We start from the raw sequence: 12,700 nt of genomic DNA, 5'->3' as shown, positions 1-12,700 counted from the left end.
GGGGGGTTCAACGGATATTGTGAGAACTAAGAGAGTACAGTACAAAAGAATTTTATTAAAGGCCAAGAAAGAGTGGGACGAAAGGGTTTGGTCCGATTTACTGGATGCATGTAAGTGCAAAGATCAGACCACTTTTTGGAGCCTCATTGCTAGAGGCACCAGGGGGGTGACAGAATGTAAAGATAAATTTCTAGAGGAAAAGATATGGGTCGAGCATTTTACTATGTTATACTCTTGCACAAGCTCAGGTGAAAGTGGAGGTTGGGATAGTTTGCAGGCCCCCTTGGTAGCGTATGATGCACCCCTTGTTTTTTCTTTAACAGAAACTATCTCCGCAATTAAGGCAGTTAAGTCAGGGAAAGCACCAGGCCCTGACAGAATACCAGGTGATCTTTGGAAACACGAAAATTACATCTGGGCTCCTTACATCAATTTATTATCCAACGAAATTGCTCAAGGAGCTGCCATTCCGGAAACCTGGAAGGGGGCAGAGATTGTGGCTTTGTTCAAGAAGGGTGATAGGTCAAATCCCTCGCATTACCGACCTATCAGCCTTATTGACGTGTTACAAAAAATCTTTGCACGACAGGTTCTTGGTCGGCTTACCTCCTGGATTGAAGAGCACTCTATTTTTACAAAATATCAGGCAGGTTTTAGATGTAAGATAAGTACTGTTGACCAGGTTTTTAGATTTTTATGTTTAGTCTGGAAATATACCATTATAAGGAGTTCCCATATATACGTGGCTTTTGTTGATTTGAAGGCAGCTTTTGATATGGTTCCTAGGGCAGCCCTATGGAAGACATTAAACAAAATGGGTGTCCCTGGAAATATCCTTCAAATTTTAATTAGACTCCATGAGAACAATTATGCACGTGTGAGATGGGGACCGAATGGAGAAGTCACAGAGAAAATAAAAATAGCAAAAGGGGTAAGGCAAGGGTGCGTAATGGCACCTACCTTATTTTCTCTATATGTCAATGACATCCCTGATACTCTTTTGGGCTGCGAGCATGACTCTCCCAAATTGAGTGGGCAAGCCGTTCCGGCACTATTATTCGCAGACGACACAATTTTAATTTCTCAGACACCCAGGGGGCTCCAAAACCTTTTAAACACATTCAGTTTGTATTGTCATGACAAGGAATTAGAAATTAACTCCTCAAAAACAAAAATCATGACAATCAACCCCCATAAAGGCTTTAATAAGGTTTTTAAAATAAACAACGAACCTATTGGAGAAGTCCCTAATTTTAAATACCTGGGCATTATTTTAGACAGTGATGTTACATGGAAAACGCAATTGGAGAATTCAAAACTAAGGTTAACCCAAAATCAGGTACCAATCCTAAGGAAGTACAAGAATAGCCATTACAAAGCGGTCTCACCAGCTATTGAATTATTCAAATATAAAGTGCAATCTTCTTCACTTTATGGTGCGGACCTTTGGGCTTATGCTCTAAAGGATACCTTCCGAGTGAGGGAAAATTCCTTCATTAGGCAACTCTTAGGGATACCCGGGTCAACTCCAATGACACCCATATTATGGGACCTTAATTTTAGGCGTACTGACGATTATGCTTCTCTTCGCCCGCTACTCTATTGGGTCCGTCTATGGTCCACTGAGGAGCTGGCTGTTTATAGAGAAGCATTGCAAGAGATATTGGCAATAAAGAATATCACGCCCTTGCCATGGCTAGAGTACGTCAAAAAATGTTTCGAAAAATTAGGGTTAAGCGATTTCTGCTTGACCCCGATTCCCTTACAAGTAGTTCAAAACACATCTTGAAGCAAAGGTACTGGGACTATATTAGAGACTCAGTGCTTGCAAATCCCAGAACAGGGACTCTAACTTCAAAAATTTTTGAAATTAAAATGAACATGCAACTAGAGCCCTTTATGGACGAAATCCACCCTCCATTGGCTAAAAGCCTATATTTAAAGGTCCGCTATGGCATTTTGCTATTAAAAGATAGAACAACTAGCTGGAACTGCAATAAGGGGTTGACTGGGGTTGCTGGCTCTAACATATGTGAGTTATGTGAAATGGGGGTGAAAGAAGATGAGTCTCATGTTTTATTTATATGCCCAGCATACCTTAAAGCAAGGAAAAAATGGCTCAAGCCAATTTGTAATAGGCTAGGCCTTAGACAAATCAAGGTTGGTCTAAGAATATTTAAAGGAGATACTGCACAACCGATTGTGTTTAGCCTAAGTCGTTTTCTCCTATGTGCTGCCTTGGTTAGGAGAAAGAAAAATCAGAAAACTTAAATATAATGGGCTATTTTACCATGTTATTGACTGTCTGTTAGTATAATGCTGCCTGTCTTATTGTTATGGTGTATATCACTTTTTAAACATAACAGATATTTAATTTATTATTTTACCTTTGTGTATATTTACTTAGTGTTCTTTATAGAAAGGGGACCGACCAGGAACTAGTCAATCCCGGTGTAGATGACTTTTGCGTACTTTGCACAAATAAGATGTGATGATAAATTTTTACCCACTGCTGCTATCTACTATGTATTATAATGATGTGTCATGATTTTAATGTATTGTATCTTACAAGGTTTTTTAAACCGAATAAAGATTGAAATGAAATGAATGAAGCGATAGAGAGGTGAATGGACCAAGAGATTGTTGGACGAGTTAGTGGATGGAGAAGTAGATAGATGGGTGAAAAGATGCAGAGCAGGGTGGGTCAGTGAATGGATGAGAGATGGGTGGATAGGTGACTGGTTGAAGAGATGGTGGAAGAGTGAATGTATGGAGAGGCAGAGAGAGAAGTTAATGCATGGTATTGGGTTTAAGGAGAGAACAGATGGAGCGATATATGGGTTGATCAATAGGCTGGTGAGTTTGTGGACAGGTGGATAGATGAGTGAATGAAAAAAGAGATAAATGGATTGCTGAATGGATGGAGAGATGGGTGGTGCAGCAAATGGATGGAGAGATGGATTGATGAGTGTCTGAATAGACTTGGAAAAGATTGGATGGGTGGATATAAAACGAGTAGATAGATAGATAGATAGATAGATAGATAGATAGATAGATAGATCGAGATGCATTAATGGAGGGATATGTGGATCAGAGAATGGTGGTGAGGTGGATGGAGGAGTGAATGGATTGGATGATGACATGTTTAAATAGATGTGCAGGTGGATAGATGAGTGAATAGATGAGGAGGTGGTTGGAATTGTAAAGGGATGGATGAATATGTAGGTGAATGAAGAGATGGAAGAAGACACATATATGCAGAAGATGATATTGGGTGTTTATGGTGGAAGTGAGGGGGAAAGGCAGGAAGAGAGGCAGATGTACAGATAGGTGAGTAGGTCATGGGATGGATGTATGAGTGAAAGTATGGCATTATGGATGGCAGAGTAAGTAGTTGGATGAATATGTGGATATCTTCTTGCCTAGGTGAATTATTAAGTGAAGGCATTGACCCAAGATAGTTTTGGCCTTTCACAAGGGATGGTCTGTCTCTCTTTTAACTTTCTTTACTGCCCCTCATCACACCAAAGAGCAGAGGAGATGGAATATACTGGATCCCAGGCCTCAGGTATCTTACTACACCAGCAGTACGTGGCAGAATCATGTGGATGACCTGCTTTTTGTGGGCTTTGCTGGAACCAAGAAAGCCAAAGCTGTGACCAAATGCACCATTTCATGTTGGGTTAGCCTATGAATCAAAATCAGCTATGTTTTAGCCAAGGAAGATCCTCCACTAGGACCTGCTGCCTCCACAGCTCTGGTCAGAGGTGTTCAGGTGATTATTATCTGCTGGGCAGCCACATGGTTGTCCCTGCATACATTTGCTTTACAGTATTGCCTCACAGCCCAAGCACATAGAGACTAACAATCTGCAAGAGCTGTGATGCATGACTTCCTAGATTAAGGGGCACTACTCATGCCCACCTCCCAAAGGTTACTGCTTTGTCACACATTCTAAAGGGAAACGTTACTTACCATCAATGACAATATTTCTGTTCATTTCATAATATTCCTGCCGATTCTTCACATCCTACCTCTCCTCCCTGATGATTCAGTGCCCTATGTAATAAAATCCCACGGTATGCAACGGTGTTATGTGCTGTTATCGTTGATGTAATTAATCTTTCTCAGTTACTCACCATATACCTCACTGGGGCGTGGAAAACCTGGCAAGACCTGGCAGGTTTCTGCCTATTATACATCAGTGATGCCATATCTGGTGAGCTGTGATCGAGGCCACATGACATCTCTTGGTTGTACTTGAAAGCTACTGCTCGGGGAAGAGTTTTCCAGTACAGGCAGGCATCTGGGGAATCTTCTAAAGGTGAGTAATCTTTAGGAAACCACCTGAAATGTCTTTGCTGAAGCTATGCTCCTTATACATTTGTTCCTTTAAAGGGGTAAAGGCACACAACCTGCCTGTTATCGGACAACTTTATATTCACACTTTAAGCTCCATTCTACAGCTCGCTTTCCTCGAATTCAGAAGAGGTTGGAAGAAGAGAACTTTTATTGGCAGTCCTGATAGGTTTTAGAAATTGTATCAGCACCATAGAGCTATATCTGGTTTTGGATGTGGCTCCTCTGTAGTATGTTATCCTGCAGCTTCTGTGTACCTATTGTTTATCAATGCCGGCAGGGGAGTTCTAAATGTAGGAGTATGTTTATTGGGGACAGTAAGGCAGAAGAAACTAAGTAATTCCCATACTCAGGTATGTTATTTGATCACAAGGGGACTTGGTATCAGGCAGTAAAACGCACTTTTTATGAAATCCACAGCAGCACTGGCCAACTTGGCAAAGAAGTTGGGCAGGTGGCCACCAGCTTTGCTCCTGAAAATGTACCTAGCAAACTGTGTCAGTATAGGTATCTATGGGGCCGGTGTGTGGGGATTCCGAGATACTCAACCTATTCAGCAGGTCGAAAATGCCTTTTTAATATTTCTTTTGGCGATCCATATGCTAGGAATTGCTTTCGATGTTCCTGGACATCCAGTGGCTCATAGAACCTTTGATGGCGTGAATAAAGACCCTTTGCAGTGATATTTAGGCCAAGCTTTTGTTTGGCAACTATTGCTTCCCTTTTAAATGTGGTAGTGGGTTCAATTAGAGATTTGTTGCCAGTGTCTTTTAATTTGTGCATTAATGACTTTCCCCTAGCCATACATGAGGCAGGAAGAGACATACAACATGGGAGGAGGGTGTGTCCCTGTGCTACTTAACTTAGATAGTGCAGCTTGTTTACCGTGGACCCTGCTATCCATATACAAGATGTAGCGGCCCTGAACGCTTACATGGGTAAAGCACCTAGATTGAAATGTCTTTTGCTCTGCTGCAAAATGAGGTGCAAATTATAGAAACCTTAATCACCTTACAAAGCGCAGGCTGAGCCAAGTCAATAATTTGAGCCTGAGAATCTGGCGGACTGTAATCCACGGATCACCTATGCGTTATATGAGGATGGCGTTTTATGGGCAATGATTCCTCTTGTAAGACTATAGGAATATTTGCTGAATTAGTGAGTTCCAAAACTCCTTTCACCACGATGGACGCACAAGAAATAAATACTATGTAATTTGTAGACTTTTTAAAACTCATTGTCCTAATCTAGTTCAGCTAATATTTATAGATGTAAAAATAAACACAGCACTGGCAATGAAAATGATTTATGAACAAAATAGTGCAACATTGTGATGGTTTTCAATAACTCGTTCCGTGAAATGAATGATAAAATCAGTCTTTGGTGAACAGCCTCTGCCCTCTAGCCCTACTTAACCTTAATTAACACAATAGTACCTTTCTGAGGGGCATATTCTCAAGAATGTGTGATAACCATCGCAAAAGTTACTTAACGCAACTTTCAACATTGCAGTCTATCGCAGGAAAATGACGCTGTGTAAACCAAGCATTCTCAACACGGCGGTACCATGCAATAGTCTCCAGGTAATGCTTTAAATGTCTGCGTTAAAATCAACGCCACACCGCAAAAATGTGAATCGCGAAAACAAAAAATCTTGCGATGAGGCCAATGCGGTACAAAAAGCATCAAAAACCAGCAACAGGCCTGCAAATCCTATGCGTCTGGTGGGAAAATGCACCATAAAAACCACAGAAACAACACACCAGAAACAATCCAAAGCGAGTAGCAACATGAATGTACCCTGACCGAGCGCAGAGGCCCACGCGAACCCCACAACCCCCACAGACCACAAACAAGGAACAGCAGGGACGGCCAAGGAGAAGAGAGAGAGAGAAAGACGGGGTGCAGTCTGCAGCAAAACCAGAATAGCATCACGGAGGTGACAGAACACTACCATCAAATGACCCACAAGTAGACCACCTGGAATGCAGTCGAAGTGCAGAGGAGGCCAATCGACTAGGCCAAGAGGTGGTGGCATGATGTGATAACCTAAACCAGGCACAAACCCGCTGTCAACAGGAAGGCTGCAACGGCAACAGGAGGTGGGAGTCCTGGGCCACAGGAGGAGATGGAGGAAACCGAGGCCACAGTCATCAGTGTGGAGACCGTGAAAGGAGTAGGGAGGACGGACACAGCGAGAGGACCTGACACAACATCAACAGGGTGAGTAACGACCAGGGACAGTCGGACGGGGGACGGGGGAAATGGGCACAATGGCACACATGCACAACGAGGTGTAGCACACTGTACACCCACAATTACCCTGGATCATGTCCCTGATCCCCGTGGCACCCTGCAGCACACATACATAGCAAGAACAGCACACCCACATTAACTACAACCAGGCACAATGCTCAAACATGACCCTGCAGAACAGAGAACGCAAGTGGCTCCGCACACTCACTGTAACATGCCTACTACATCTGACAGAGCTGGAACATTGAAATGGAAATGTATGCGTACAACCACACATCCATCATGTAGCCCAAATGTACATTGTCCCACAGCAATATTCAGCACCCCCCAAACAGTCACAATGTACACGGTCATACAGGCTGCAGGTAAACAAGAACAGTGCACAACATACAAGTCAACACAATGTCAACATGCATCTCCCCTTCACATTGCAGAGGGGCACACAATACCTCCAGCAGAGCACAGAAGACAACACATCTTTGATGCCGGAGAGGACCACCACACCTATGACACCGAGGCCCTACCATAGCCCATGGACATCCCATGCAACCCACCACCAGGACCCGGGCAGCCAAACTACTTAGAGGAGAACACAGACCCTGCAACAGAACACATAGCAGGAAGTACCCGCAAGCACAGCTGGTGCACAACACTTCACCCACCCACACATGGCATCTTAATGCCAGGTGTCAGCATGCCAAAAGGAGGTGGCCGAAGAGATGTCGGTGGGGTCCGAACCCATGGAAGGCGAACTTAATCACATACGTTGGTGTCTATTATCCTTAAGGGACCACCTACAACCCACAAAGGAGAGCCACACTGCCATAGAGACACATGCAGATGCACATTCACTGTACAGAACCACGCCCAGTGGCACGCAAATAGCAGCCACACACCCACGTTGGCTCTGCGTACGATGGTCCAGGCAACTCCCCTTACGAATTGAGTGGGTGACAACAAAGCTACATTTCCAAGCTCCAACCCCCTGCCTGCGGTGACATGTCTGCGCCCGCTGTACACAGCACAATGTAATGTTGTAGGGCCCTCATGCATACAACAAGACCACAGGGACACGCGCATATATTATGTTGAACTGGCCACGGGCATGTGCGCCCGGCCCCTTTATTGGCAGGGCCACATGTACAGTGAAGCCTGTGCTGGATGTGTGTGTGGTGAGTGTAAGCCAGCCCACACAAAGTGGTTGGTGCTGGCAACAACTTGAACAGTGAACACCATTGAGACAGAAACAGAAAACACAAGCATAACAGGGTCAACTGCTGACCAACATGGAGGTAGCCGGAGCAAGTACAGAGGTCACCCAATATGCAAACAGAAGTGTCAGCGAGTTGCAGTGCACTGAGGTTGGGCCACTAGGGCTAAGCGCACTCATGTGAAGAAAAAGTCTAGGATTGTGTCCCTTCGAGATATTCCTGATGCAGATGCAGTGGGGTGAGTTAGACCTGCATCATCTCCCTCATCAACGTCCCAGGTCTCCCACACTGCTTGAGGTGACATTGCTACGCAACCTCTCCACAGCACAAAGCTCCATGGGTTGCGGTGCACTGAGTCAGTGGCACCTGGAGTGCTGAGCTGGGGATCAGGCGGAAGATGGCATCCACAACAGGTGCGAGCAACTCCATAAGTCTGCTAGTACCACAGTTTATACTCTAGCAGATGGCAGTTGGAGGTGGTCCTGGCGGTGGTGGCATGTGCCTCCTGCGGTGATGCGCCGTCCAGGCCGGTCAGGACTCAATTTGATGTGTGAGCCCTGGTGGGCCGCAGTTGAGCCTCAAGGCAACGGACAGCGCAGGGCCACAGACACATGGCGCTGATGACCCCAAGGCCATCACCTCAGAGGTCATCCAATATCTCAGAAGAAGGGCTGGGCGGGTCCTCATCTATGTTGAAGGCGAATGTGGGGGAGGGTTGCGGGGGACAGTGGAAGGTGTCCTCCGGAGCATGATGCTGAAGGTTTGATCTTATCCGGAAGCAGATAATGGTGGAGTGGACGGCAACAGCCTCGTTGCCAGGACCAACTTGGTGTCAGATACATGAGGATGAAACTACCCCCAGTCCATTGATTCAGATGCCACTAATGTACATCCAGTGAGTGTCCTTGAATGTCGGGAACAGACAGTGGTACCAGGACTGAGAGGGGATGTAGTCTGCGATGATGCCGGTACACTGATATGAACTCCGCCATTGCTAAATCAAGACTCTATGACGTACTGCCAGCAGCGGCCCACAGCCGTGTGTCGTTGGCGCGCGATGCACAGAGTTAGTGACACCAGGGCAGTTGTCTCTAGTGTTCGATCACCTCCGTAACGATGATCATCCACACGTGGTTGTAATGCTATGCATAGGCTTGGTGGCACCACATCAAAGGGAGTATAGTGATTTAAACTCTGCCATAATTAATGTTCTCATGGTGTAATCAAGACTCAGTTCCAAACGTGTGACCTACAAGTCCGCTGTGTCAGCCGGTAGAGTACGTCAACGAGAAAGGAGGACTGCGCGCCTGTGTCGCGGAGGCCGTAATGGTTGTAGCAGGTTGCCAGGGTCGCGGGCCTGGGGCTTGCACTAGCACGTGGTGGGCCTTCTTCGACAGACGCCAGTGTCGGCAGGTGGGCATTGAGGCCTGGGTGCGGTGCGGGAAGGCCTGTTTCAGGGACCAGCATCCCGGGGTGCAGCAGGCGCACAGGATCGCAGGCATCTCCGCTCACAGTGACGGCATCGGCCTCGTGGCGTGATGAGAGGTGCCGCCCTGGCAGAGACGTTGGGCATTCCGGAAGAGAACCACACCCAGAGCTACGTGCCTTTTATTCACACCCCTAAGCTGGCCTGGAGTATGCCGGGCCAGCCCACTCTGCTCACGCTTATGGGGGGACGTAACAAGCTACATTTCTGAGTTCCTCCCCACTGGCTGGGGTGACATGGTTGCGTCTACAGTCCATACACTCCATACACCAGCGGTGTTTGTCGACATGGATATGTGTGGTGGTCATACATACTGGAGTGTGGCCATCACATCCATGCCACACTTGGCATTATGTACATTCTCATTCCTGGGTCAATTGCCTCCTTCGCACTTGCCTGGTCCCCACCTATACCCACATCCTGCTATTGTATGGCTGAGGTGCCATGCCATTGATGGATAATGTACAATATCTGTCCCAGGTTCCCTCAGTAAGTTGTTCTGTCGTGTCTGCTGGGTGTGCATGTTTAATGTGAACTTCTGATGTGTGCATTTCCTGTGTTGTGAGTTGCACGATTGTGAAGTTGAGGTGTGTGGTGTGTTCATTTGGTATTGGCCAATGAGCTGTGCATTTAAGTGGGTGCCTTCCTGGTAGTGCAGGTTAATGATGGACTGTCAGCTGGTGTAGGGCTCATGCACACTGCCTGCCGGGTTGGCGGCGATGTTGGCAGGGATTCATCGGTGGTCCAATATTGGCTGGACATTGGTGGGATACGTGCGCTTTCTGTTGCACTTATTGTGTGCAGTGTTGCCAGGGGGAACAAGTAGGACATGTGTGCAGTCAATTGCCCTCTGACACGTGCCGGAAGACAGCTGTGCCGTGGATGCCTTGCTTGGTCTCCAGCTGTCCCTGCGCCGTGTGGGGGAGGTTTAAATGGTGGAGTATCAAGCTGATGGTGTCACCCATGCACGTTGTGAGGGACTTGGATTGGCCTGGCTGAGTCACTTCTCTGACTCGTGGGGATGTTGGTTGGAGGGTACCAGTGGCCAACAGGTACATCAATGCCAGCAGCTTGGTCTGAGGTGGGATGTTGGTTGTCCGCTGTGTTTTATACCGTCAGCCTGTGTGCAATTGCGGTCAGGATGCGTAGTTGGGTTGATCGTTTGTGCCTGTGGTGGCCTATGACATCCTCTGGTGTTGGTTCTGTGAGTTGGTGCATTTTGGGAGGATCGCTGACTTTGTCTGCCCTGCCTCGTGTTGGTCAGGGGGTGTTCCTGGGGGTGGTGGCAGTGGGAGTTGTGTCCCTCTTGGGGCTCTGAGCTGCATGTTCAGTGGCTCCATGGCATCATTTGTTCTTCAGGTGTGGCTCTGGGCTGGGCTCCCTTTTCTGGTGGAGGCTGTGGTACGACTTTACACCAGGCCAGAGCAGGTGTTAGTTTCCTGCTGCTAATGTGCCTTATCGCCTATTTTGTGATCTTATCGCCGATCTGGCTGGTCGTTGAGAATGTTACGGAGTGGTGTTGTTGCGGCTTTTTGCTGAGAAACGTCTGCATCTCATTAGCGATAGTTGCAGGGCTCATCTGTAGAGATTTTTTGCGGATGCTATCACAGGTAAACTGGTGCTATGGGCTGTTAACACCGCTTGTGAATGGGGCGATACATTTATTGTGACTTTGGTTGCGCTAAAGTGCAGATAACTCGGCGATAAGTCCTTGAGAATATGCCCCTGATTTTCTTTAAGGACCTCTAGCGCGTATGCTTTAGCTGAACAGGCTTGTCGTGTAGTTAGTTTCTGTTCTTGAAGAGGATCACTTTCTGTCTCTTTTTATGGAGTTCTGAACTAATAAGGACCTCTTGGCTCTGTGTTAAGCTCAGTTCACACAACTTGATCACCCAGGAAGCTAAATATTCCTCCCTGCTCAATGCATGTCTCTGTCAGGCTTAAATACACTTCACTGATTATTTTGAAAATGGGACACCAATTGATGAATGATGTAAAATGCAACAATTAGCATATGAATTGTGTTGCAATGTCACTAAATTTTATCACACATTATAAATCTGTTAAATACATCACATTAATACATATTCACGAATTCACGACTAATTGATGTGCTATCAAACAATAATAAAGCAAATGTTAAATGTTGTACATGTGCAATCAATACTAAATGCATCACATATCTATAAATGAAGACAGTGCATTTGGATACATGAATGAAAAAAGTTCATATAGATTTATGCACAACATATGTGTATATATATATATATTTTAATTCTTTTTATTGCAAACATGCTCACTACATAAAAACTTACATCAGGGCATGCTGAATACTATAAGACATACATGACATATGGCAGAGGACAGTACTTTAAAGCAGAAAAACAATCAGAACTGCAAGAATGCTTTTATGGCCATCAACCAGATCTAAACCCCTTACTCACCCTCCTCACACCTATGAAATCAGGGATCCTTCCACACTTAAACGGACCCCGTCAGAACCCCCTATATGCCTGCCATGCTCCCTACATGTGCATGTCTGACAGTGTAAATATTATTTCATGTACGCACATATGGATATATTTACATGGATTTATGCCCTATACAGAGAGAATATTGTGTATATGTGTGTATGAATGTATATATGTATAGAGTTTGATGTGTGGGGATGTCTTTATTCCTGTACATATTCATTTTATAGTTATTTATTATGTTAATATGATTATAGGAAAGATCCCTAGCAATATAGCTAGATATAAACAAAAGTCTATTTAGATGTGTGCACAAAATACATGTGTATATCTAACAATGTAAAAATGATTACATGTATGTACATCTATGTAAGAAATTGGTCACAATCAAGCCCCAAACTAACCTGTGCTCAACTGTCTGGTAGCTTGGCACAGAGCAGTCAGGCTTAACTTCGAGGCAAGGTGTAAAGTATTTTTGCAGCACCTCAAACAGTAATAAAGTGAAAACACAGCACAAGAAGAATCAAACACTAATTTAGAAAAATAGAGTACAATTTAATACATTATTTTACACAAACACAACAACAATCTAATTAGAAGTACCAAAGGCATTTAATTGTAAAGATTTGAGTGAAAATAGCCCCAAAAATCACAAATGGCCATCTGCGACCATCTGTTCATGTGAGACCTTGTGAAAGTCAAATGTTCAGGCCAATTATGATAGAGCGCAGGTGGGATACAGGGACCAGGTTAGTCCTGCTGAAAGAGTTGCCTCCGAAGTCCAGCACAACGATTTCTGTTAGCTGTGAAAGGGGCTGCATGGAGCAATGAGAGCATCGTATATGGTCCTCAATGTAGCATGAAGAGCAGACTGGGAGTTGGAGTTTGCTGGGACTTCACGTTGGTGGGCATCGCAG

At 45.3% G+C, this 12,700-nt stretch overlaps 1 protein-coding gene across 1 annotated transcript in view; it reads left to right on the top strand.

The window, feature by feature from the left end:
- The first annotated feature begins 4,202 nt into the window (after positions 1-4,202).
- Positions 4,203-12,700, top strand: part of LOC147747929 (flavin-containing monooxygenase 5-like) — a 289,847-nt gene continuing 281,349 nt past the window's right edge. The window contains exon 1 of the mRNA XM_086956927.1: positions 4,203-4,324. The gene's annotated coding sequence lies outside the window, so the exon portion shown is untranslated. The remainder of the gene's footprint in view (positions 4,325-12,700) is intronic.

Source organism: Lissotriton vulgaris, chromosome 1_1 (genome assembly GCF_964263255.1).
Source record: "Lissotriton vulgaris chromosome 1_1, aLisVul1.2, whole genome shotgun sequence".
Lineage (NCBI taxonomy): Eukaryota > Metazoa > Chordata > Amphibia > Caudata > Salamandridae > Lissotriton > Lissotriton vulgaris.
Note: the sequence above shows the minus strand (reverse complement) of the source record. Positions and strands in the feature narration are given on the sequence as shown.